The 19,112-nt window shown below is 51.9% G+C and overlaps 15 non-coding genes and 8 pseudogenes across 15 annotated transcripts; 8 read left to right on the forward strand and 15 right to left on the reverse strand.

Annotated features, from left to right (window-relative positions):
- Positions 1–300: 300 nt before the first annotated feature.
- LOC144896502 (5S ribosomal RNA) lies at positions 301–409 on the reverse strand (annotated as a pseudogene).
- A 112-nt stretch (positions 410–521) lies between these two features.
- LOC144895280 (5S ribosomal RNA) lies at positions 522–640 on the reverse strand. The gene has a single exon (XR_013625776.1). It is a non-coding gene; the product is annotated as a 5S ribosomal RNA (ribosomal RNA).
- Positions 641–752: 112 nt separating this feature from the next.
- LOC144895835 (5S ribosomal RNA) lies at positions 753–871 on the reverse strand. Its single transcript, XR_013626341.1, has one exon. It is a non-coding gene; the product is annotated as a 5S ribosomal RNA (ribosomal RNA).
- Positions 872–983: 112 nt separating this feature from the next.
- LOC144896076 (5S ribosomal RNA) lies at positions 984–1,102 on the reverse strand (annotated as a pseudogene).
- Positions 1,103–1,214: 112 nt separating this feature from the next.
- On the reverse strand, positions 1,215–1,323 carry LOC144896782 (5S ribosomal RNA; annotated as a pseudogene).
- A 112-nt stretch (positions 1,324–1,435) lies between these two features.
- LOC144896862 (5S ribosomal RNA) lies at positions 1,436–1,544 on the reverse strand (annotated as a pseudogene).
- A 112-nt stretch (positions 1,545–1,656) lies between these two features.
- On the reverse strand, positions 1,657–1,765 carry LOC144896356 (5S ribosomal RNA; annotated as a pseudogene).
- A 112-nt stretch (positions 1,766–1,877) lies between these two features.
- LOC144895755 (5S ribosomal RNA) lies at positions 1,878–1,996 on the reverse strand. Its single transcript, XR_013626263.1, has one exon. It is a non-coding gene; the product is annotated as a 5S ribosomal RNA (ribosomal RNA).
- Positions 1,997–2,972: 976 nt separating this feature from the next.
- Positions 2,973–3,136, reverse strand: LOC144896926 (U1 spliceosomal RNA). Its single transcript, XR_013626508.1, has one exon. It is a non-coding gene; the product is annotated as a U1 spliceosomal RNA (small nuclear RNA).
- Positions 3,137–4,047: 911 nt separating this feature from the next.
- LOC144896975 (U2 spliceosomal RNA) lies at positions 4,048–4,238 on the forward strand. The gene has a single exon (XR_013626555.1). It is a non-coding gene; the product is annotated as a U2 spliceosomal RNA (small nuclear RNA).
- Positions 4,239–5,326: 1,088 nt separating this feature from the next.
- On the reverse strand, positions 5,327–5,490 carry LOC144896927 (U1 spliceosomal RNA). Its single transcript, XR_013626509.1, has one exon. It is a non-coding gene; the product is annotated as a U1 spliceosomal RNA (small nuclear RNA).
- A 926-nt stretch (positions 5,491–6,416) lies between these two features.
- Positions 6,417–6,580, reverse strand: LOC144896953 (U1 spliceosomal RNA). Its single transcript, XR_013626535.1, has one exon. It is a non-coding gene; the product is annotated as a U1 spliceosomal RNA (small nuclear RNA).
- Positions 6,581–7,491: 911 nt separating this feature from the next.
- On the forward strand, positions 7,492–7,682 carry LOC144896974 (U2 spliceosomal RNA). The gene has a single exon (XR_013626554.1). It is a non-coding gene; the product is annotated as a U2 spliceosomal RNA (small nuclear RNA).
- Positions 7,683–8,756: 1,074 nt separating this feature from the next.
- LOC144896928 (U1 spliceosomal RNA) lies at positions 8,757–8,920 on the reverse strand. Its single transcript, XR_013626510.1, has one exon. It is a non-coding gene; the product is annotated as a U1 spliceosomal RNA (small nuclear RNA).
- Positions 8,921–9,831: 911 nt separating this feature from the next.
- Positions 9,832–10,022, forward strand: LOC144896971 (U2 spliceosomal RNA). The gene has a single exon (XR_013626551.1). It is a non-coding gene; the product is annotated as a U2 spliceosomal RNA (small nuclear RNA).
- Positions 10,023–11,108: 1,086 nt separating this feature from the next.
- On the reverse strand, positions 11,109–11,272 carry LOC144896929 (U1 spliceosomal RNA). Its single transcript, XR_013626511.1, has one exon. It is a non-coding gene; the product is annotated as a U1 spliceosomal RNA (small nuclear RNA).
- Positions 11,273–12,183: 911 nt separating this feature from the next.
- On the forward strand, positions 12,184–12,409 carry LOC144897006 (U2 spliceosomal RNA; annotated as a pseudogene).
- A 647-nt stretch (positions 12,410–13,056) lies between these two features.
- Positions 13,057–13,282, forward strand: LOC144897008 (U2 spliceosomal RNA; annotated as a pseudogene).
- Positions 13,283–13,929: 647 nt separating this feature from the next.
- LOC144896986 (U2 spliceosomal RNA) lies at positions 13,930–14,120 on the forward strand. The gene has a single exon (XR_013626566.1). It is a non-coding gene; the product is annotated as a U2 spliceosomal RNA (small nuclear RNA).
- A 1,070-nt stretch (positions 14,121–15,190) lies between these two features.
- On the reverse strand, positions 15,191–15,354 carry LOC144896949 (U1 spliceosomal RNA). Its single transcript, XR_013626531.1, has one exon. It is a non-coding gene; the product is annotated as a U1 spliceosomal RNA (small nuclear RNA).
- A 911-nt stretch (positions 15,355–16,265) lies between these two features.
- Positions 16,266–16,491, forward strand: LOC144897007 (U2 spliceosomal RNA; annotated as a pseudogene).
- A 650-nt stretch (positions 16,492–17,141) lies between these two features.
- LOC144896987 (U2 spliceosomal RNA) lies at positions 17,142–17,332 on the forward strand. Its single transcript, XR_013626567.1, has one exon. It is a non-coding gene; the product is annotated as a U2 spliceosomal RNA (small nuclear RNA).
- A 1,078-nt stretch (positions 17,333–18,410) lies between these two features.
- On the reverse strand, positions 18,411–18,574 carry LOC144896930 (U1 spliceosomal RNA). The gene has a single exon (XR_013626512.1). It is a non-coding gene; the product is annotated as a U1 spliceosomal RNA (small nuclear RNA).
- Between the last annotated feature and the right edge of the window lie 538 nt (positions 18,575–19,112).

Raw genomic sequence — 19,112 nt, forward strand, 5'->3', positions numbered from 1 at the left:
CGACGCAGGCCAAACTAGACTCCAGCAAAAAGTGTCAAACAGCGCCCTCTGCTGTCAGGCAAGAGCAGACACCATTAAAAGCTTAGAGCACCTGGTATTACCAGGCTGTCTCCCATCCAAGTACTAACCAGGCCCACCCCTGCTTAGCTTCCGAGATCTGTCGTTTTCAGGGTAGTATGGCCGTAAGCTGCCAGGTCTACTGAAAAGATCCTATTTGAAGGCGACGCAGGCCAAACTAGACTCCAGCAAATAGTGTCAAACAGCGCCCTCTGCTGTCAGGCAAGAGCAGAAACCATAAAAAGCTTACAGCACCTGGCATTCCCAGGCGGTCTCCCATCCAAGTACTAACCAGGCCCGCCCGTGCTTTGCTTCCGAGATCGGACGTTTTCAGGGTAGTATGGCCGTAAGCTGCCAGGTCAACTGAAAAGATCCTATTTGAAGGCCACGCAGGCCAAACTAGACTCCAGCAAAAAGTGTCAAACAGCGGCCTCTGCTGTCAGGCAAGAGCAGAAACCATAAAAAGCTTACAGCACCTGGTATTCCCAGGCGGTCTCCCATCCAAGTACTAACCAGGCCCGCCCCTGCTTAGCTTCCGAGATCAGACGAGATCGGGCGTTTTCAGGGTAGTATGGCCGTAAGCTGCCAGGTCAACTGAAAAGATCCTATTTGAAGGCGACGCAGGCCAAACTAGACTCCAGCAAAAAGTGTCAACCAGCGCCCTCTGCTGTCAGGCAAGATCAGAAACCATTAGAAGCTTACAGCACCTGGTATTCCCAGGCGGTCTCCCCTTCAAGTACTAACCAGGCCAGCCCCTGCATTGCTTCCGAGATCGGACGAGATCGGGCGTTTTCAGGGTAGTATGGCCGTAAGCTGCCAGGTCAACTGAAAAGATCCTATTTGAAAGCGACGCAGGCCAAACTAGACTCCAGCAAAAAGTATCAAACAGCGCCCTCTGCTGTCAGGCAAGAGCAGAAACCATAAAAAGCTTACAGCACCTGGTATTCCCAGGCGGTCTCGCATCCAAGTACTAACCAGGCCCACCCCTGCTTAGCTTCCGAGAAAGGACAAGATCGGGCGTTTTCAGAGTAGTATGGCCGTAAGCTGCCAGGTCAACTGAAAAGATCCTATTTGAAGGCGACGCAGGCCAAACTAGATTCCAGCAAAAAGTGTCAAACAGCGCCCTCTGCTGTCAGACAAGAGCCGAAACCATAAAAAGCTTACAGCACCTGGTATTCCCAGGCGGTCTCCCATCCAAGTACTAACCAGGCCCGCCCCTGCATTGCTTCCGAGATCGTACATTTTCAGGGTAGTATGGCCGTAAGCTGCCAGGTCAACTGAAAAGATCCTATTTGAAGGCGACGCAGGCCAAACTAGATTCCAGCAAAAAGTGTCAAACAGCGCCCTCTGCTGTCAGACAAGAGCAGAAACCATAAAAAGCTTACAGCACCTGGTATTCCCAGGCGGTCTCCCATCCAAGTACTAACCAGGCCCGCCCCTACATTGCTTCCGAGATCGTACATTTTCAGGGTAGTATGGCCGTAAGCTGCCAGGTCAACTGAAAAGATCCTATTTGAAGGCGACGCAGGCCAAACTAGACTCCAGCAAAAAGTGTCAAACAGCGCCCTCTGCTGTCAGGCAAGAGCAGAAACCATAAAAAGCATACAGCACCTGGTATTCCCAGGCGGTCTCCCATCCAAGTACTAACCAGGCCCGCCCCTGCTTAGCTTCCGAGATCAGGCGTTTTCAGGGTAGTACGGCCGTAAGCTGCCAAGTCAACTGAAACGATCCTATTTGAAGGCGACGCAGGCCAAACTAGACTCCAGCAAAAAGTGTCAAACAGCGCCCTGTGCTGTCAGGCAAGAGCAGAAACCATAAAAAGCTTACAGCACCTGGTATTCCCAGGCGGTCTCCCATTCAAGTACTAACCAGGTCCGCCCCTGCTAAGCTTCCGAGAGCAGACGAGATCGGGCGTTTTCAGGGTAGTATGGCCGTAAGCTGCCAGGTCAACTGAAAAGATCCTATTTGAAGGCGAAGCAGGGGCACTGTGTCTGCACACTCCGTGGACCCCACTTCCCTCGCAGCAGCCGGTCTCCAGAGGGTGTCAGACACTTTTTGTCAGCCTTGCCTCCTGCAGTCTCCCACCGGCTCCTGATTCTCAGGTTTCGTGCGCGCTTCCCGGGGCCCTGTGAGTGTCGCATTGATCAACTGCTGGATGGAATCTGACACAATGATCTTGTCTGGTGGAGGCCTTCCAAGTTTCCTCCACAAACCAGTGGCATAAGGGGCTTTTCCGTCTTCCGTTTGGCTTCTCAGGGTCGGGTTTGGTGGCCCTTTCTGTGTTGGATATGACAAAAAAAGAAAAAAAAACCCACGTGGGATAGCCACAGGCGGTCAGAGCCTGTAACTTGTGCGTCTGCCCCCTCGGTGAGCGAGTGACCCGGTATTTTCTGCTCTCTTGTTTGCGCTTCTGACAGCTTCTGGCTCGGGTTCCAGTGGGCAAAGGGACTCAAAGTGCAGGAGCTGGCCTGTGCGGGTAGGTTTACCATGAACCACAATGTTGTGGCTTCCATCTTGGGTGTCGCTGCTTGCCTTCCTTGGACATAAAGATCCGAAGCAGTTGCCTCTGCGGCTGGGAAGGCCGCTGAGAGCGACAACAGCAATTTGAGCCGCTTCCGCTTGAGTTGGACGGTTGTTTCTGACGGCCACCTCGTCCACTGTGGCCAGTGGTTCCGGTGTGCTGGTAAAGTGGAGGCGCTTGGCCGACGCCCCTTTCTCCGCCTGGTTGCCGTTTTACATTGAGGTTTCCTGACTGAGAGCAGATTGGCCTCTCGGCTGGTTGGTTGGTTGGTTGGTTGTCTCCCGCGGACGGGCAGACCTTTCCAGCAAGCGTTGGTAGTGCTGGGCTGGTCGTTTCTTGCTCGAGTCCGGCTGCACTTGCAAGCCAAGGAGCTCGGCACGGCGCTGCACGGGATCAGGGGAGAGCGCGAACGCAGTCCCCCACTATCACAAATTATGCAGTCGAGATTCCCACATTTGGGGAATTCGCAGAGGTCAGCTCAACCCAGGTGCAATGGCTGAGCCTCGCCCTGGGTGAACCACCTTCTTGATCATGGTATCTCCCCTGCCAGGTAAGTATGAATTGGACCGGTCTCGCCCGGACGAGTCTCTCGCACATGCCACATGCTAAGTGGTGGTCTCATCAGGTCGCCCGCAACAAGCCCAGCCACTGGACCTGTGTCCAAATTCAGAGAATGTACTCTGGTTGTCTCAAGGAGTCGGTCTGTGTGGCACTCGTGTGACTTCATTCTGAGCAAAGGCAGCGGCAGCAAGTGGCTTAGTGCAGTTGCTGCAGACGTTCAATTGGGAGTGGAGTACTGACTCCATGTGCCTAGTCACACCATGTAACATGAGAGGCCAATATGTTAAACCTAACACGTGTAGACGTGCGAGGTCGTCATGAGTCAGTGGGTTGTCAGGTTCAAACTCCTGTGACACTTGTAAAAAACACTTAAATGCAGAAATACAGAAGAGACAGACAACAATATTCAAAGTTACTCGCAGCGAGGACAGTGAAACCACATACCCAGTGGCATGCCGCTCTACTATGAATATGCAGTTCACGCCCCTTCCTTTTTATTCTCTTTCAGGGGTCCCCTACTACATGGTCGTGCAACACTGGGGGGAGGCAGTTGTACAAGCTGTGTTTATTTGTCTATGTGTGTGTATGTGAGAGTAATTACTTTAATTGTTTTTCCGAGTTCTTTTCTTGACACATTCTTGCAGGATTAACGTGAACATCTGCAGGGTCGCTGTTGGCGCTTTCAGGCACCTCCAGGACCTGGGGCTCGCTGGGGGTCTCGTATCAGGGTCACGGGAACATTTCTTCTTCAGCACATTCAAACACTTTCTATTGTCTAAGTGAATGGATATAAGGGTGATAACTGACGCTATGTTTGTTCCGTCTACATTTTATTCGAACATGCGTGCAACCGGTCCTTTAGCTTGTCATGCCAGAAGTGCCCTCCTCCCCTACAAGCACCCTCTGGCATCGCTTCTCGGCCTTTTGGCTAAGATCAAGTGTAGTATCTGTTCTTATCAGTTTAATATCTGATACGTCCCCCAACAGGGGACTACATATTAAATTGCTTTTTGGAACAGGGAGCTGCGATTGGGGCTTGCGCCATCCGCTCCACGCATCGACCTGGTATTGCAGCGCTTCCAGGAACGGTGCACTTCTCCTTCTTGTGTAAACAGCAACAGCAGACTCTGGCAGGGTGCATCTTGTGGATGGTGCTGAAAGAAATGCACAGAACGTGCTCACGTTTGGTGCCCCCTGAGCAGTAGTTCTGCAGAGGAAATGGCTCGTGGTAGCGGGGCACTGTGTCTGCGCACTCCGTGGACCCCACTTCCCTCGCAGCAGCCGGTCTCCAGAGGGTGTCAGCCACTTTTTGTCAGCCTTGCCTCCTGCAGTCTCCCACCGGCTCCTGATTCTCAGGTTTCGTGCGCGCTTCCCGGGGCCCTGTGAGTGTCGCATTGATCAACTGCTGGATGGAATCTGACACAATGATCTTGTCTGGTGGAGGCCTTCCAAGTTTCCTCCACAAACCAGTGGCATAAGGGGCTTTTCCGTCTTCCGTTTGGCTTCTCAGGGTCGGGTTTGGTGGCCCTTTGTGTGTTGGATATGGCAAAAAAAGAAAAAAAACCCATGTGGGATAGCCACAGGCGGTCAGAGCCTGTAACTTGTGCGTCTGCCCCCTCGGTGAGCGAGTGACCCGGTATTTTCTGCTCTCTTGTTTGCGCTTCTGACAGCTTCTGGCTCGGGTTCCAGTGGGCGAAGGGACTCAAAGTGCAGGAGCTGGCCTGTGCGGGTAGGTTTACCATGAACCACAATGTTGTGGCTTCCATCTTGGGTGTCGCTGCTTGCCTTCCTTGGACATAAAGATCCGAAGCAGTTGCCTCTGCGGCTGGGAAGGCCGCTGAGAGCGACAACAGCAATTTGAGCCGCTTCCGCTTGAGTTGGACGGTTGTTTCTGACGGCCACCTCGTCCACTGTGGCCAGTGGTTCCGGTGTGCTGGTAAAGTGGAGGCGCTTGGCCGACGCCCCTTTCTCCGCCTGGTTGCCGTTTTACATTGAGGTTTCCTGACTGAGAGCAGATTGGCCTCTCGGCTGGTTGGTTGGTTGGTTGGTTGTCTCCCGCGGACGGGCAGACCTTTCCAGCAAGCGTTGGTAGTGCTGGGCTGGTCGTTTCTTGCTCGAGTCCGGCTGCATTTGCAAGCCAGGAGGTCGGCACGGCGCTGCACCTGCCTCTTGTTTTAAACACGGGATCAGGGGAGAGCGCGAACGCAGTCCCCCACTATCACAAATTATGCAGTCGAGATTCCCACATTTGGGGAATTCGCAGAGGTCAGCTCAACCCAGGTGCAATGGCTGAGCCTCGCCCTGGGTGAACCACCTTCTTGATCATGGTATCTCCCCTGCCAGGTAAGTATGAATTGGACCGGTCTCGCCCGGACGAGTCTCTCGCACATGCCACATGCTAAGTGGTGGTCTCATCAGGTCGCCCGCAACAAGCCCAGCCACTGGACCTGTGTCCAAATTCAGAGAATGTACTCTGGTTGTCTCAAGGAGTCGGTCTGTGTGGCACTCGTGTGACTTCATTCTGAGCAAAGGCAGCGGCAGCAAGTGGCTTAGTGCAGTTGCTACAGACGTTCAATTGGGAGTGGAGTACTGACTCCATGTGCCTAGTCACACCATGTAACATGAGAGGCCAATATGTTAAACCTAACACGTGTAGACGTGCAAGGTCGTCATGAGTCAGTGGGTTGTCAGGTTCAAACTCCTGTGACACTTGTAAAAAACACTTAAATGCAGAAATACAGAAGAGACAGACAACAATATTCAAAGTTACTCGCAGCAAGGACAGTGAAACCACATACCCAGTGGCATGCCGCTCTACTATGAATATGCAGTTCACGCCCCTTCCTTTTTATTCTCTTTCAGGGGTCCCCTACTACATGGTCGTGCAACACTGGGGGGAGGCAGTTGTACAAGCTGTGTTTATTTGTCTATGTGTGTGTATGTGAGAGTAATTACTTTAATTGTTTTTCCGAGTTCTTTTCTTGACACATTCTTGCAGGATTAACGTGAACATCTGCAGGGTCGCTGTTGGCAATTTCAGGCACTTTGCCGACGCCCCTTTCTCCGCCTGGTTGCCGTTTTACATTGAGGTTTCCTGACTGAGAGCAGATCGGCCTCTCGGCTGGTTGGTTGGTTGGTTGTCTCCCGCGGACGGGCAGACCTTTCCAGCAAGCGTTGGTAGTGCTGGGCTGGTCGTTTCTTGCTCGAGTCCGGCTGCACTTGCAAGCCAAGGAGCTCGGCACGGCGCTGCACCTGCCTCTTGTTTTAAACACGGGATCAGGGGAGAGCGCGAACGCAGTCCCCCACTATCACAAATTATGCAGTCGAGATTCCTACATTTGGGGAATTCGCAGAGGTCAGCTCAACCCAGGTGCAATGGCTGAGCCTCGCCCTGGGTGAACCACCTTCTTGATCATGGTATCTCCCCTGCCAGGTAAGTATGAATTGGACCGGTCTCGCCCGGACGAGTCTCTCGCACATGCCACATGCTAAGTGGTGGTCTCATCAGGTCGCCCGCAACAAGCCCAGCCACTGGACCTGTGTCCAAATTCAGAGAATGTACTCTGGTTGTCTCAAGGAGTCGGTCTGTGTGGCACTCGTGTTACTTCATTCTGAGCAAAGGCAGCGGCAGCAAGTGGCTTAGTGCAGTTGCTGCAGACGTTCAATTGGGAGTGGAGTACTGACTCCATGTGCCTAGTCACACCATGTAACATGAGAGGCCAATATGTTAAACCTAACACGTGTAGACGTGCGAGGTCGTCATGAGTCAGTGGGTTGTCAGGTTCAAACTCCTGTGACACTTGTAAAAAACACTTAAATGCAGAAATACAGAAGAGACAGACAACAATATTCAAAGTTACTCGCAGCGAGGACAGTGAAACCACATACCCAGTGGCATGCCGCTCTACTATGAATATGCAGTTCACGCCCCTTCCTTTTTATTCTCTTTCAGGGGTCCCCTACTACATGGTCGTGCAACACTGGGGGGAGGCAGTTGTACAAGCTGTGTTTATTTGTCTATGTGTGTGTATGTGAGAGTAATTACTTTAATTGTTTTTCCGAGTTCTTTTCTTGACACATTCTTGCAGGATTAACGTGAACATCTGCAGGGTCGCTGTTGGCGCTTTCAGGCACCTCCAGGACCTGGGGCTCGCTGGGGGTCTCTGATCAGGGTCACGGGAACATTTCTTCTTCAGCACATTCAAACACTTTCTATTGTCTAAGCGAATGGATATAAGGGTGATAACTGACGCTATGTTTGTTCCGTTTACATTTTATTCCAACATGCGTGCAACCGGTCCTTTAGCTTGTCATGCCAGAAGTGCCCTCCTCCCCTACGAGCGCCCTCTGGCATCGCTTCTCGGCCTTTTGGCTAAGATCAAGTGTAGTATCTGTTCTTATCAGTTTAATATCTGATACGTCCCCCAACAGGGGACTAAATATTAAATTGCTTTTTGGAACAGGGAGCTGCGATTGGGGCTTGCGCCATCTGCTCCACGCATCGACCTGGTATTGCAGCGCTTCCAGGAACGGTGCACTAATCCTTCTTGTGTAAACAGCAACAGCAGACAATCTTGTGGATGGTGTTGAAAGAAATGCACAGAACGTGCTCACGTTTGGTGCCCCCTGAGCAGTAGTTCTGCAGAGGAAATGGCTCGTGGTAGCGGGGCACTGTGTCTGCACACTCCGTGGACCCCACTTCCCTCGCAGCAGCCGGTCTCCAGAGGGTGTCAGACACTTTTTGTCAGCCTTGCCTCCTGCAGTCTCCCACCGGCTCCTGATTCTCAGGTTTCGTGCGCGCTTCCCGGGGCCCTGTGAGTGTCGCATTGATCAACTGCTGGATGGAATCTGACACAATGATCTTGTCTGGTGGAGGCCTTCCAAGTTTCCTCCACAAACCAGTGGCATAAGGGGCTTTTCCGTCTTCCGTTTGGCTTCTCAGGGTCGGGTTTGGTGGCCCTTTGTGTGTTGGATGTGACAAAAAAAGAAAAAAAAACCCACGTGGGATAGCCACAGGCGGTCAGAGCCTGTAACTTGTGCGTCTGCCCCCTCGGTGAGCGAGTGACCCGGTATTTTCTGCTCTCTTGTTTGCGCTTCTGACAGCTTCTGGCTCGGGTTCCAGTGGGCGAAGGGACTCAAAGTGCAGGAGCTGGCCTGTGCGGGTAGGTTTACCATGAACCACAATGTTGTGGCTTCCATCTTGGGTGTCGCTGCTTGCCTTCCTTGGACATAAAGATCCGAAGCAGTTGCCTCTGCGGCTGGGAAGGCCGCTGAGAGCGACAACAGCAATTTGAGCCGCTTCCGCTTGAGTTGGACGGTTGTTTCTGACGGCCACCTCGTCCACTGTGGCCAGTGGTTCCGGTGTGCTGGTAAAGTGGAGGCGCTTGGCCGACGCCCCTTTCTCCGCCTGGTTGCCGTTTTACATTGAGGTTTCCTGACTGAGAGCAGATCGGCCTCTCGGCTGGTTGGTTGGTTGGTTGTCTCCCGCGGACGGGCAGACCTTTCCAGCAAGCGTTGGTAGTGCTGGGCTGGTCGTTTCTTGCTCGAGTCCGGCTGCACTTGCAAGCCAAGGAGCTCGGCACGACGCTGCACCTGCCTCTTGTTTTAAACACGGGATCAGGGGAGAGCGCGAACGCAGTCCCCCACTATCACAAATTATGCAGTCGAGATTCCCACATTTGGGGAATTCGCAGAGGTCAGCTCAACCCAGGTGCAATGGCTGAGCCTCGCCCTGGGTGAACCACCTTCTTGATCATGGTATCTCCCCTGCCAGGTAAGTATGAATTGGACCGGTCTCGCCCGGACGAGTCTCTCGCACATGCCACATGCTAAGTGGTGGTCTCATCAGGTCGCCCGCAACAAGCCCAGCCACTGGACCTGTGTCCAAATTCAGAGAATGTACTCTGGTTGTCTCAAGGAGTCGGTCTGTGTGGCACTCGTGTGACTTCATTCTGAGCAAAGGCAGCGGCAGCAAGTGGCTTAGTGCAGTTGCTACAGACGTTCAATTGGGAGTGGAGTACTGACTCCATGTGCCTAGTCACACCATGTAACATGAGAGGCCAATATGTTAAACCTAACACGTGTAGACGTGCGAGGTCGTCATGAGTCAGTGGGTTGTCAGGTTCAAACTCCTGTGACACTTGTAAAAAACACTTAAATGCAGAAATACAGAAGAGACAGACAACAATATTCAAAGTTACTCACAGCGAGGACAGTGAAACCACATACCCAGTGGCATGCCGCTCTACTATGAATATGCAGTTCACGCCCCTTCCTTTTTATTCTCTTTCAGGGGTCCCCTACTACATGGTCGTGCAACACTGGGGGGAGGCAGTTGTACAAGCTGTGTTTATTTGTCTATGTGTGTGTATGTGAGAGTAATTACTTTAATTGTTTTTCCGAGTTCTTTTCTTGACACATTCTTGCAGGATTAACGTGAACATCTGCAGGGTCGCTGTTGGCGCTTTCAGGCACCTCCAGGACCTGGGGCTCGCTGGGGGTCTCTGATCAGGGTCACAGGAACATTTCTTCTTCAGCACATTCAAACACTTTCTATTGTCTAAGTGAATGGATATAAGGGTGATAACTGACGCTATGTTTGTTCCGTCTACATTTTATTCCAACATGCGTGCAACCGGTCCTTTAGCTTGTCATGCCAGAAGTGCCCTCCTCCCCTACGAGCGCCCTCTGGCATCGCTTCTCGGCCTTTTGGCTAAGATCAAGTGTAGTATCTGTTCTTATCAGTTTAATATCTGATACGTCCCCCAACAGGGGACTAAATATTAAATTGCTTTTTGGAACAGGGAGCTGCGATTGGGGCTTGCGCCATCCGCTCCACGCATCGACCTGGTATTGCAGCGCTTCCAGGAACGGTGCACTTCTCCTTCTTGTGTAAACAGCAACAGCAGACTCTGGCAGGGTGCATCTTGTGGATGGTGCTGAAAGAAATGCACAGAACGTGCTCACGTTTGGTGCCCCCTGAGCAGTAGTTCTGCAGAGGAAATGGCTCGTGGTAGCGGGGCACTGTGTCTGCACACTCCGTGGACCCCACTTCCCTCGCAGCAGCCGGTCTCCAGAGGGTGTCAGCCACTTTTTGTCAGCCTTGCCTCCTGCAGTCTCCCACCGGCTCCTGATTCTCAGGTTTCGTGCGCGCTTCCCGGGGCCCTGTGAGTGTCGCATTGATCAACTGCTGGATGGAATCTGACACAATGATCTTGTCTGGTGGAGGCCTTCCAAGTTTCCTTCACAAACCAGTGGCATAAGGGGCTTTTCCGTCTTCCGTTTGGCTTCTCAGGGTCGGGTTTGGTGGCCCTTTGTGTGTTGGATATGACAAAAAAAGAAAAAAAAACCCACGTGGGATAGCCACAGGCGGTCAGAGCCTGTAACTTGTGCGTCTGCCCCCTCGGTGAGCGAGTGACCCGGTATTTTCTGCTCTCTTGTTTGCGCTTCTGACAGCTTCTGGCTCGGGTTCCAGTGGGCGAAGGGACTCAAAGTGCAGGAGCTGGCCTGTGCGGGTAGGTTTACCATGAACCACAATGTTGTGGCTTCCATCTTGGGTGTCGCTGCTTGCCTTCCTTGGACATAAAGATCCGAAGCAGTTGCCTCTGCGGCTGGGAAGGCCGCTGAGAGCGACAACAGCAATTTGAGCCACTTCCGCTTGAGTTGGACGGTTGTTTCTGACGGCCACCTCGTCCACTGTGGCCAGTGGTTCCGGTGTGCTGGTAAAGTGGAGGCGCTTGGCCGACGCCCCTTTCTCCGCCTGGTTGCCGTTTTACATTGAGGTTTCCTGACTGAGAGCAGATCGGCCTCTCGGCTGGTTGGTTGGTTGGTTGTCTCCCGCGGACGGGCAGACCTTTCCAGCAAGCGTTGGTAGTGCTGGGCTGGTCGTTTCTTGCTCGAGTCCGGCTGCACTTGCAAGCCAAGGAGCTCGGCACGGCGCTGCACCTGCCTCTTGTTTTAAACACGGGATCAGGGGAGAGCGCGAACGCAGTCCCCCACTATCACAAATTATGCAGTCGAGATTCCCACATTTGGGGAATTCGCAGAGGTCAGCTCAACCCAGGTGCAATGGCTGAGCCTCGCCCTGGGTGAACCACCTTCTTGATCATGGTATCTCCCCTGCCAGGTAAGTATGAATTGGACCGGTCTCGCCCGGACGAGTCTCTCGCACATGCCACATGCTAAGTGGTGGTCTCATCAGGTCGCCCGCAACAAGCCCAGCCACTGGACCTGTGTCCAAATTCAGAGAATGTACTCTGGTTGTCTCAAGGAGTCGGTCTGTGTGGCACTCGTGTGACTTCATTCTGAGCAAAGGCAGCGGCAGCAAGTGGCTTAGTGCAGTTGCTACAGACGTTCAATTGGGAGTGGAGTACTGACTCCATGTGCCTAGTCACACCATGTAACATGAGAGGCCAATATGTTAAACCTAACACGTGTAGACGTGCGAGGTCGTCATGAGTCAGTGGGTTGTCAGGTTCAAACTCCTGTGACACTTGTAAAAAACACTTAAATGCAGAAATACAGAAGAGACAGACAACAATATTCAAAGTTACTCACAGCGAGGACAGTGAAACCACATACCCAGTGGCATGCCGCTCTACTATGAATATGCAGTTCACGCCCCTTCCTTTTTATTCTCTTTTAGGGGTCCCCTACTACATGGTCGTGCAACACTGGGGGGAGGCAGTTGTACAAGCTGTGTTTATTTGTCTATGTGTGTGTATGTGAGAGTAATTACTCTAATTGTTTTTCCGAGTTCTTTTCTTGACACATTCTTGCAGGATTAACGTGAACATCTGCAGGGTCGCTGTTGGCGCTTTCAGGCACCTCCAGGACCTGGGGCTCGCTGGGGGTCTCTGATCAGGGTCACGGGAACATTTCTTTTTCAGCACATTCAAACACTTTCTATTGTCTAAGCGAATGGATATAAGGGTGATAACTGACGCTATGTTTGTTCCGTCTACATTTTATTCCAACATGCGTGCAACCGGTCCTTTAGCTTGTCATGCCAGAAGTGCCCTCCTCCCCTACAAGCGCCCTCTGGCATCGCTTCTCGGCCTTTTGGCTAAGATCAAGTGTAGTATCTGTTCTTATCAGCCACTGGACCTGTGTCCAAATTCAGAGAATGTACTCTGGTTGTCTCAAGGAGTCGGTCTGTGTGGCACTCGTGTGACTTCATTATGAGCAAAGGCAGCGGCAGCAAGTGGCTTAGTGCAGTTGCTGCAGACGTTCAATTGGGAGTGGAGTACTGACTCCATGTGCCTAGTCACACCATGTAACATGAGAGGCCAATATGTTAAACCTAACACGTGTAGACGTGCGAGGTCGTCATGAGTCAGAGGGTTGTCAGGTTCAAACTCCTGTGACACTTGTAAAAACACTTGAATGCAGAAATACAGAAGAGACAGACAACAATATTCAAAGTTACTCGCAGCGAGGACAGTGAAACCACATACCCAGTGGCATGCCGCTCTACTATGAATATGCAGTTCACGCCCCTTCCTTTTTATTCTCTTTCAGGGGTCCCCTACTACATGGTCGTGCAACACTGGGGGGAGGCAGTTGTACAAGCTGTGTTTATTTGTCTATGTGTGTATGTGAGAGTAATTACTTTAATTGTTTTTCCGAGTTCTTTTCTTGACACATTCTTGCAGGATTAACGTGAACATCTGCAGGGTCGCTGTTGGCGCTTTCAGGCACCTCCAGGACCTGGGGCTCGCTGGGGGTCTCTGATCAGGGTCACGGGAACATTTCTTCTTCAGCACATTCAAACACTTTCTATTGTCTAAGCGAATGGATATAAGGGTGATAACTGACGCTATGTTTGTTCCGTTTACATTTTATTCCAACATGCGTGCAACCGGTCCTTTAGCTTGTCATGCCAGAAGTGCCCTCCTCCCCTACGAGCGCCCTCTGGCATCGCTTCTCGGCCTTTTGGCTAAGATCAAGTGTAGTATCTGTTCTTATCAGCCACTGGACCTGTGTCCAAATTCAGAGAATGTACTCTGGTTGTCTCAAGGAGTCGGTCTGTGTAGCACTCGTGTGACTTCATTATGAGCAAAGGCAGCGGCAGCAAGTGGCTTAGTGCAGTTGCTGCAGACGTTCAATTGGGAGTGGAGTACTGACTCCATGTGCCTAGTCACACCATGTAACATGAGAGGCCAATATGTTAAACCTAACACGTGTAGACGTGCGAGGTCGTCATGAGTCAGAGGGTTGTCAGGTTCAAACTCCTGTGACACTTGTAAAAACACTTGAATGCAGAAATACAGAAGAGACAGACAACAATATTCAAAGTTACTCGCAGCGAGGACAGTGAAACCACATACCCAGTGGCATGCCGCTCTACTATGAATATGCAGTTCACGCCCCTTCCTTTTTATTCTCTTTCAGGGGTCCCCTACTACATGGTCGTGCAACACTGGGGGGAGGCAGTTGTACAAGCTGTGTTTATTTGTCTATGTGTGTATGTGAGAGTAATTACTTTAATTGTTTTTCCGAGTTCTTTTCTTGACACATTCTTGCAGGATTAACGTGAACATCTGCAGGGTCGCTGTTGGCGCTTTCAGGCACCTCCAGGACCTGGGGCTCGCTGGGGGTCTCTGATCAGGGTCACGGGAACATTTCTTCTTCAGCACATTCAAACACTTTCTATTGTCTAAGTGAATGGATATAAGGGTGATAACTGACGCTATGTTTGTTCCGTCTACATTTTATTCCAACATGCGTGCAACCGGTCCTTTAGCTTGTCATGCCAGAAGTGCCCTCCTCCCCTACGAGCGCCCTCTGGCATCGCTTCTCGGCCTTTTGGCTAAGATCAAGTGTAGTATCTGTTCTTATCAGTGTAATATCTGATACGTCCCCCAACAGGGGACTAAATATTAAATTGCTTTTTGGAACAGGGAGCTGCGATTGGGGCTTGCGCCATCCGCTCCACGCATCGACCTGGTATTGCAGCGCTTCCAGGAACGGTGCACTAATCCTTCTTGTGTAAACAGCAACAGCAGACAATCTTGTGGATGGTGCTGAAAGAAATGCACAGAACGTGCTCACGTTTGGTGCCCCCTGAGCAGTAGTTCTGCAGAGGAAATGGCTCGTGGTAGCGGGGCACTGTGTCTGCACACTCCGTGGACCCCACTTCCCTCGCAGCAGCCGGTCTCCAGAGGGTGTCAGACACTTTTTGTCAGCCTTGCCTCCTGCAGTCTCCCACCGGCTCCTGATTCTCAGGTTTCGTGCGCGCTTCCCGGGGCCCTGTGAGTGTCGCATTGATCAACTGCTGGATGGAATCTGACACAATGATCTTGTCTGGTGGAGGCCTTCCAAGTTTCCTCCACAAACCAGTGGCATAAGGGGCTTTTCCGTCTTCCGTTTGGCTTCTCAGGGTCGGGTTTGGTGGCCCTTTGTGTGTTGGATATGACAAAAAAAGAAAAAAAAACCCACGTGGGATAGCCACAGGCGGTCAGAGCCTGTAACTTGTGCGTCTGCCCCCTCGGTGAGCGAGTGACCCGGTATTTTCTGCTCTCTTGTTTGCGCTTCTGACAGCTTCTGGCTCGGGTTCCAGTGGGCGAAGGGACTCAAAGTGCAGGAGCTGGCCTGTGCGGGTAGGTTTACCATGAACCACAATGTTGTGGCTTCCATCTTGGGTGTCGCTGCTTGCCTTCCTTGGACATAAAGATCCGAAGCAGTTGCCTCTGCGGCTGGGAAGGCCGCTGAGAGCGACAACAGCAATTTGAGCCACTTCCGCTTGAGTTGGACGGTTGTTTCTGACGGCCACCTCGTCCACTGTGGCCAGTGGTTCCGGTGTGCTGGTAAAGTGGAGGCGCTTGGCCGACGCCCCTTTCTCCGCCTGGTTGCCGTTTTACATTGAGGTTTCCTGACTGAGAGCAGATCGGCCTCTCGGCTGGTTGGTTGGTTGTCTCCCGCGGACGGGCAGACCTTTCCAGCAAGCGTTGGTAGTGCTGGGCTGGTCGTTTCTTGCTCGAGTCCGGCTGCACTTGCAAGCCAAGGAGCTCGGCACGGCGCTGCACCTGCCTCTTGTTTTAAACACAGGATCAGGGGAGAGCGCGAACGCAGTCCCCCACTATCACAAATTATGCAGTCGAGATTCCCACAATTGGGGAATTCGCAGAGGTCAGCTCAACCCAGGTGCAAAGGCTGAGCCTCGCCCTGGGTGAACCACCTTCTTGATCATGGTATCTCCCCTGCCAGGTAAGTATGAATTGGACCGGTCTCGCCCGGACGAGTCTCTCGCACATGCCACATGCTAAGTGGTGGTCTCATCAGGTCGCCCGCAACAAGCCCAGCCACTGGACCTGTGTCCAAATTCAGAGAATGTACTCTGGTTGTCTCAAGGAGTCGGTCTGTGTGGCACTCGTGTGACTTCATTCTGAGCAAAGGCAGCGGCAGCAAGTGGCTTAGTGCAGTTGCTACAGACGTTCAATTGGGAGTGGAGTACTGACTCCATGTGCCTAGTCACACCATGTAACATGAGAGGCCAATATGTTAAACCTAACACGTGTAGACGTGCGAGGTCGTCATGAGTCAGTGGGTTGTCAGGTTCAAACTCCTGTGACACTTGTAAAAAACACTTAAATGCAGAAATACAGAAGAGACAGACAACAATATTCAAAGTTACTCACAGCGAGGACAGTGAAACCACATACCCAGTGGCATGCCGCTCTACTATGAATATGCAGTTCACGCCCCTTCCTTTTTATTCTCTTTTAGGGGTCCCCTACTACATGGTCGTGCAACACTGGGGGGAGGCAGTTGTACAAGCTGTGTTTATTTGTCTATGTGTGTGTATGTGAGAGTAATTACTCTAATTGTTTTTCCGAGTTCTTTTCTTGACACATTCTTGCAGGATTAACGTGAACATCTGCAGGGTCGCTGTTGGCGCTTTCAGGCACCTCCAGGACCTGGGGCTCGCTGGGGGTCTCTGATCAGGGTCACGGGAACATTTCTTTTTCAGCACATTCAAACACTTTCTATTGTCTAAGCGAATGGATATAAGGGTGATAACTGACGCTATGTTTGTTCCGTCTACATTTTATTCCAACATGCGTGCAACCGGTCCTTTAGCTTGTCATGCCAGAAGTGCCCTCCTCCCCTACAAGCGCCCTCTGGCATCGCTTCTCGGCCTTTTGGCTAAGATCAAGTGTAGTATCTGTTCTTATCAGCCACTGGACCTGTGTCCAAATTCAGAGAATGTACTCTGGTTGTCTCAAGGAGTCGGTCTGTGTGGCACTCGTGTGACTTCATTCTGAGCAAAGGCAGCGGCAGCAAGTGGCTTAGTGCAGTTGCTGCAGACGTTCAATTGGGAGTGGAGTACTGACTCCATGTGCCTAGTCACACCATGTAACATGAGAGGCCAATATGTTAAACCTAACCCGTGTAGACGTGCGAGGTCGTCATGAGTCAGTGGGTTGTCAGGTTCAAACTCCTGTGACACTTGTAAAAAACACTTAAATGCAGAAATACAGAAGAGACAGACAACAATATTCAAAGTTACTCGCAGCGAGGACAGTGAAACCACATACCCAGTGGCATGCCGCTCTACTATGAATATGCAGTTCACGCCCCTTCCTTTTTATTCTCTTTCAGGGGTCCCCTACTACATGGTCGTGCAACACTGGGGGGAGGCAGTTGTACAAGCTGTGTTTATTTGTCTATGTGTGTGTATGTGAGAGTAATTACTTTAATTGTTTTTCCGAGTTCTTTTCTTGACACATTCTTGCAGGATTAACGTGAACATCTGCAGGGTCGCTGTTGGCGCTTTCAGGCACCTCCAGGACCTGGGGCTCGCTGGGGGTCTCTGATCAGGGTCACGGGAACATTTCTTCTTCAGCACATTCAAACACTTTCTATTGTCTAAGTGAATGGATATAAGGGTGATAACTGACGCTATGTTTGTTCCGTCTACATTTTATTCCAACATGCGTGCAACCGGTCCTTTAGCTTGTCATGCCAGAAGTGCCCTCCTCCCCTACAAGCGCCCTCTGGCATCGCTTCTCGGCCTTTTGGCTAAGATCAAGTGTAGTATCTGTTCTTATCAGTGTAATATCTGATACGTCCCCCAACAGGGGACTAAATATTAAATTGCTTTTTGGAACAGGGAGCTGCGATTGGGGCTTGCGCCATCCGCTCCACGCATCGACCTGGTATTGCAGCGCTTCCAGGAACGGTGCACTAATCCTTCTTGTGTAAACAGCAACAGCAGACAATCTTGTGGATGGTGCTGAAAGAAATGCACAGAACGTGCTCACGTTTGGTGCCCCCTGAGCAGTAGTTCTGCAGAGGAAATGGCTCGTGGTAGCGGGGCACTGTGTCTGCACACTCCGTGGACCCCACTTCCCTCGCAGCAGCCGGTCTCCACAGGGTGTCAGCCACTTTTTGTCAGCCTTGCCTCCTGCAGTCTCCCACCGGCTCCTGATTCTCAGGTTTCGTGCGCGCTTCCCGGGGCCCTGTGAGTGTCGCATTGATCAACTGCTGGATGGAATCTGACACAATGATCTTGTCTGGTGGAGGCCTTCCAAGTTTCCTCCACAAACCAGTGGCATAAGGGGCTTTTCCGTCTTCCGTTTGGCTTCTCAGGGTCGGGTTTGGTGGCCCTTTGTGTGTTGGATATGACAAAAAAAGAAAAAAAAACCCACGTGGGATAGCCACAGGCGGTCAGAGCCTGTAACTTGTGCGTCTGCCCCCTCGGTGAGCGAGTGACCCGGTATTTTCTGCTCTCTTGTTTGCGCTTCTGACAGCTTCTGGCTCGGGTTCCAGTGGGCGAAGGGACTCAAAGTGCAGGAGCTGGCCTGTGCGGGTAGGTTTACCATGAACCACAATATTGTGGCTTCCATCTTGGGTGTCGCTGCTTGCCTTCCTTGGACAAAAAGATCCGAAGCAGTTGCCTCTGCGGCTGGGAAGGCCGCTGAGAGCGACAACAGCAATTTGAGCCACTTCCGCTTGAGTTGGACGGTTGTTTCTGACGGCCACCTCGTCCACTGTGGCCAGTGGTTCCGGTGTGCTGGTAAAGTGGAGGCGCTTGGCCGACGCCCCTTTCTCCGCCTGGTTGCCGTTTTACATTGAGGTTTCCTGACTGAGAGCAGATCGGCTTCTCGGCTGGTTGGTTGGTTGGTTGGTTGTCTCCCGCGGACGGGCAGACCTTTCCAGCAAGCGTTGGTAGTGCTGGGCTGGTCGTTTCTTGCTCGAGTCCGGCTGCACTTGCAAGCCAAGGAGCTCGGCACGGCGCTGCACCTGCCTCTTGTTTTAAACACGGGATCAGGGGAGAGCGCGAACGCAGTCCCCCACTATCACAAATTATGCAGTCGAGATTCCCACATTTGGGGAATTCGCAGAGGTCAGCTCAACCCAGGTGCAATGGCTGAGCCTCGCCCTGGGTGAACCACCTTCTTGATCATGGTATCTCCCCTGCCAGGTAAGTATGAATTGGACCGGTCTCGCCCGGACGAGTCTCTCGCACATGCCACATGCTAAGTGGTGGTCTCATCAGGTCGCCCGCAACAAGCCCAGCCACTGGACCTGTGTCCAAATTCAGAGAATGTACTCTGGTTGTCTCAAGGAGTCGGTCTGTGTGGCACTCGTGTGACTTCATTCTGAGCAAAGGCAGCGGCAGCAAGTGGCTTAGTGCAGTTGCTGCAGACGTTCAATTGGGAGTGGAGTACTGACTCCATGTGCCTAGTCACACCATGTAACATGAGAGGCCAATATGTTAAACCTAACACGTGTAGACGTGCGAGGTCGTCATGAGTCAGTGGGTTGTAAGGTTCAAACTCCTGTGACACTTGTAAAAAACACTTAAATGCAGAAATACAGAAGAGACAGACAACAATATTCAAAGTTACTCGCAGCGAGGACAGTGAAACCACATACCCAGTGGCATGCCGCTCTACTATGAATATGCAGTTCACGCCCCTTCCTTTTTATTCTCTTTCAGGGGTCCCCTACTACATGGTCGTGCAAC

This window comes from Doryrhamphus excisus, unplaced genomic scaffold (assembly GCF_037039965.1).
Source record: "Doryrhamphus excisus strain RoL-2023G ecotype Guam unplaced genomic scaffold, RoL_Dexc_Guam_v1.1 HiC_scaffold_24, whole genome shotgun sequence".
Classification (NCBI taxonomy): domain Eukaryota; kingdom Metazoa; phylum Chordata; class Actinopteri; order Syngnathiformes; family Syngnathidae; genus Doryrhamphus; species Doryrhamphus excisus.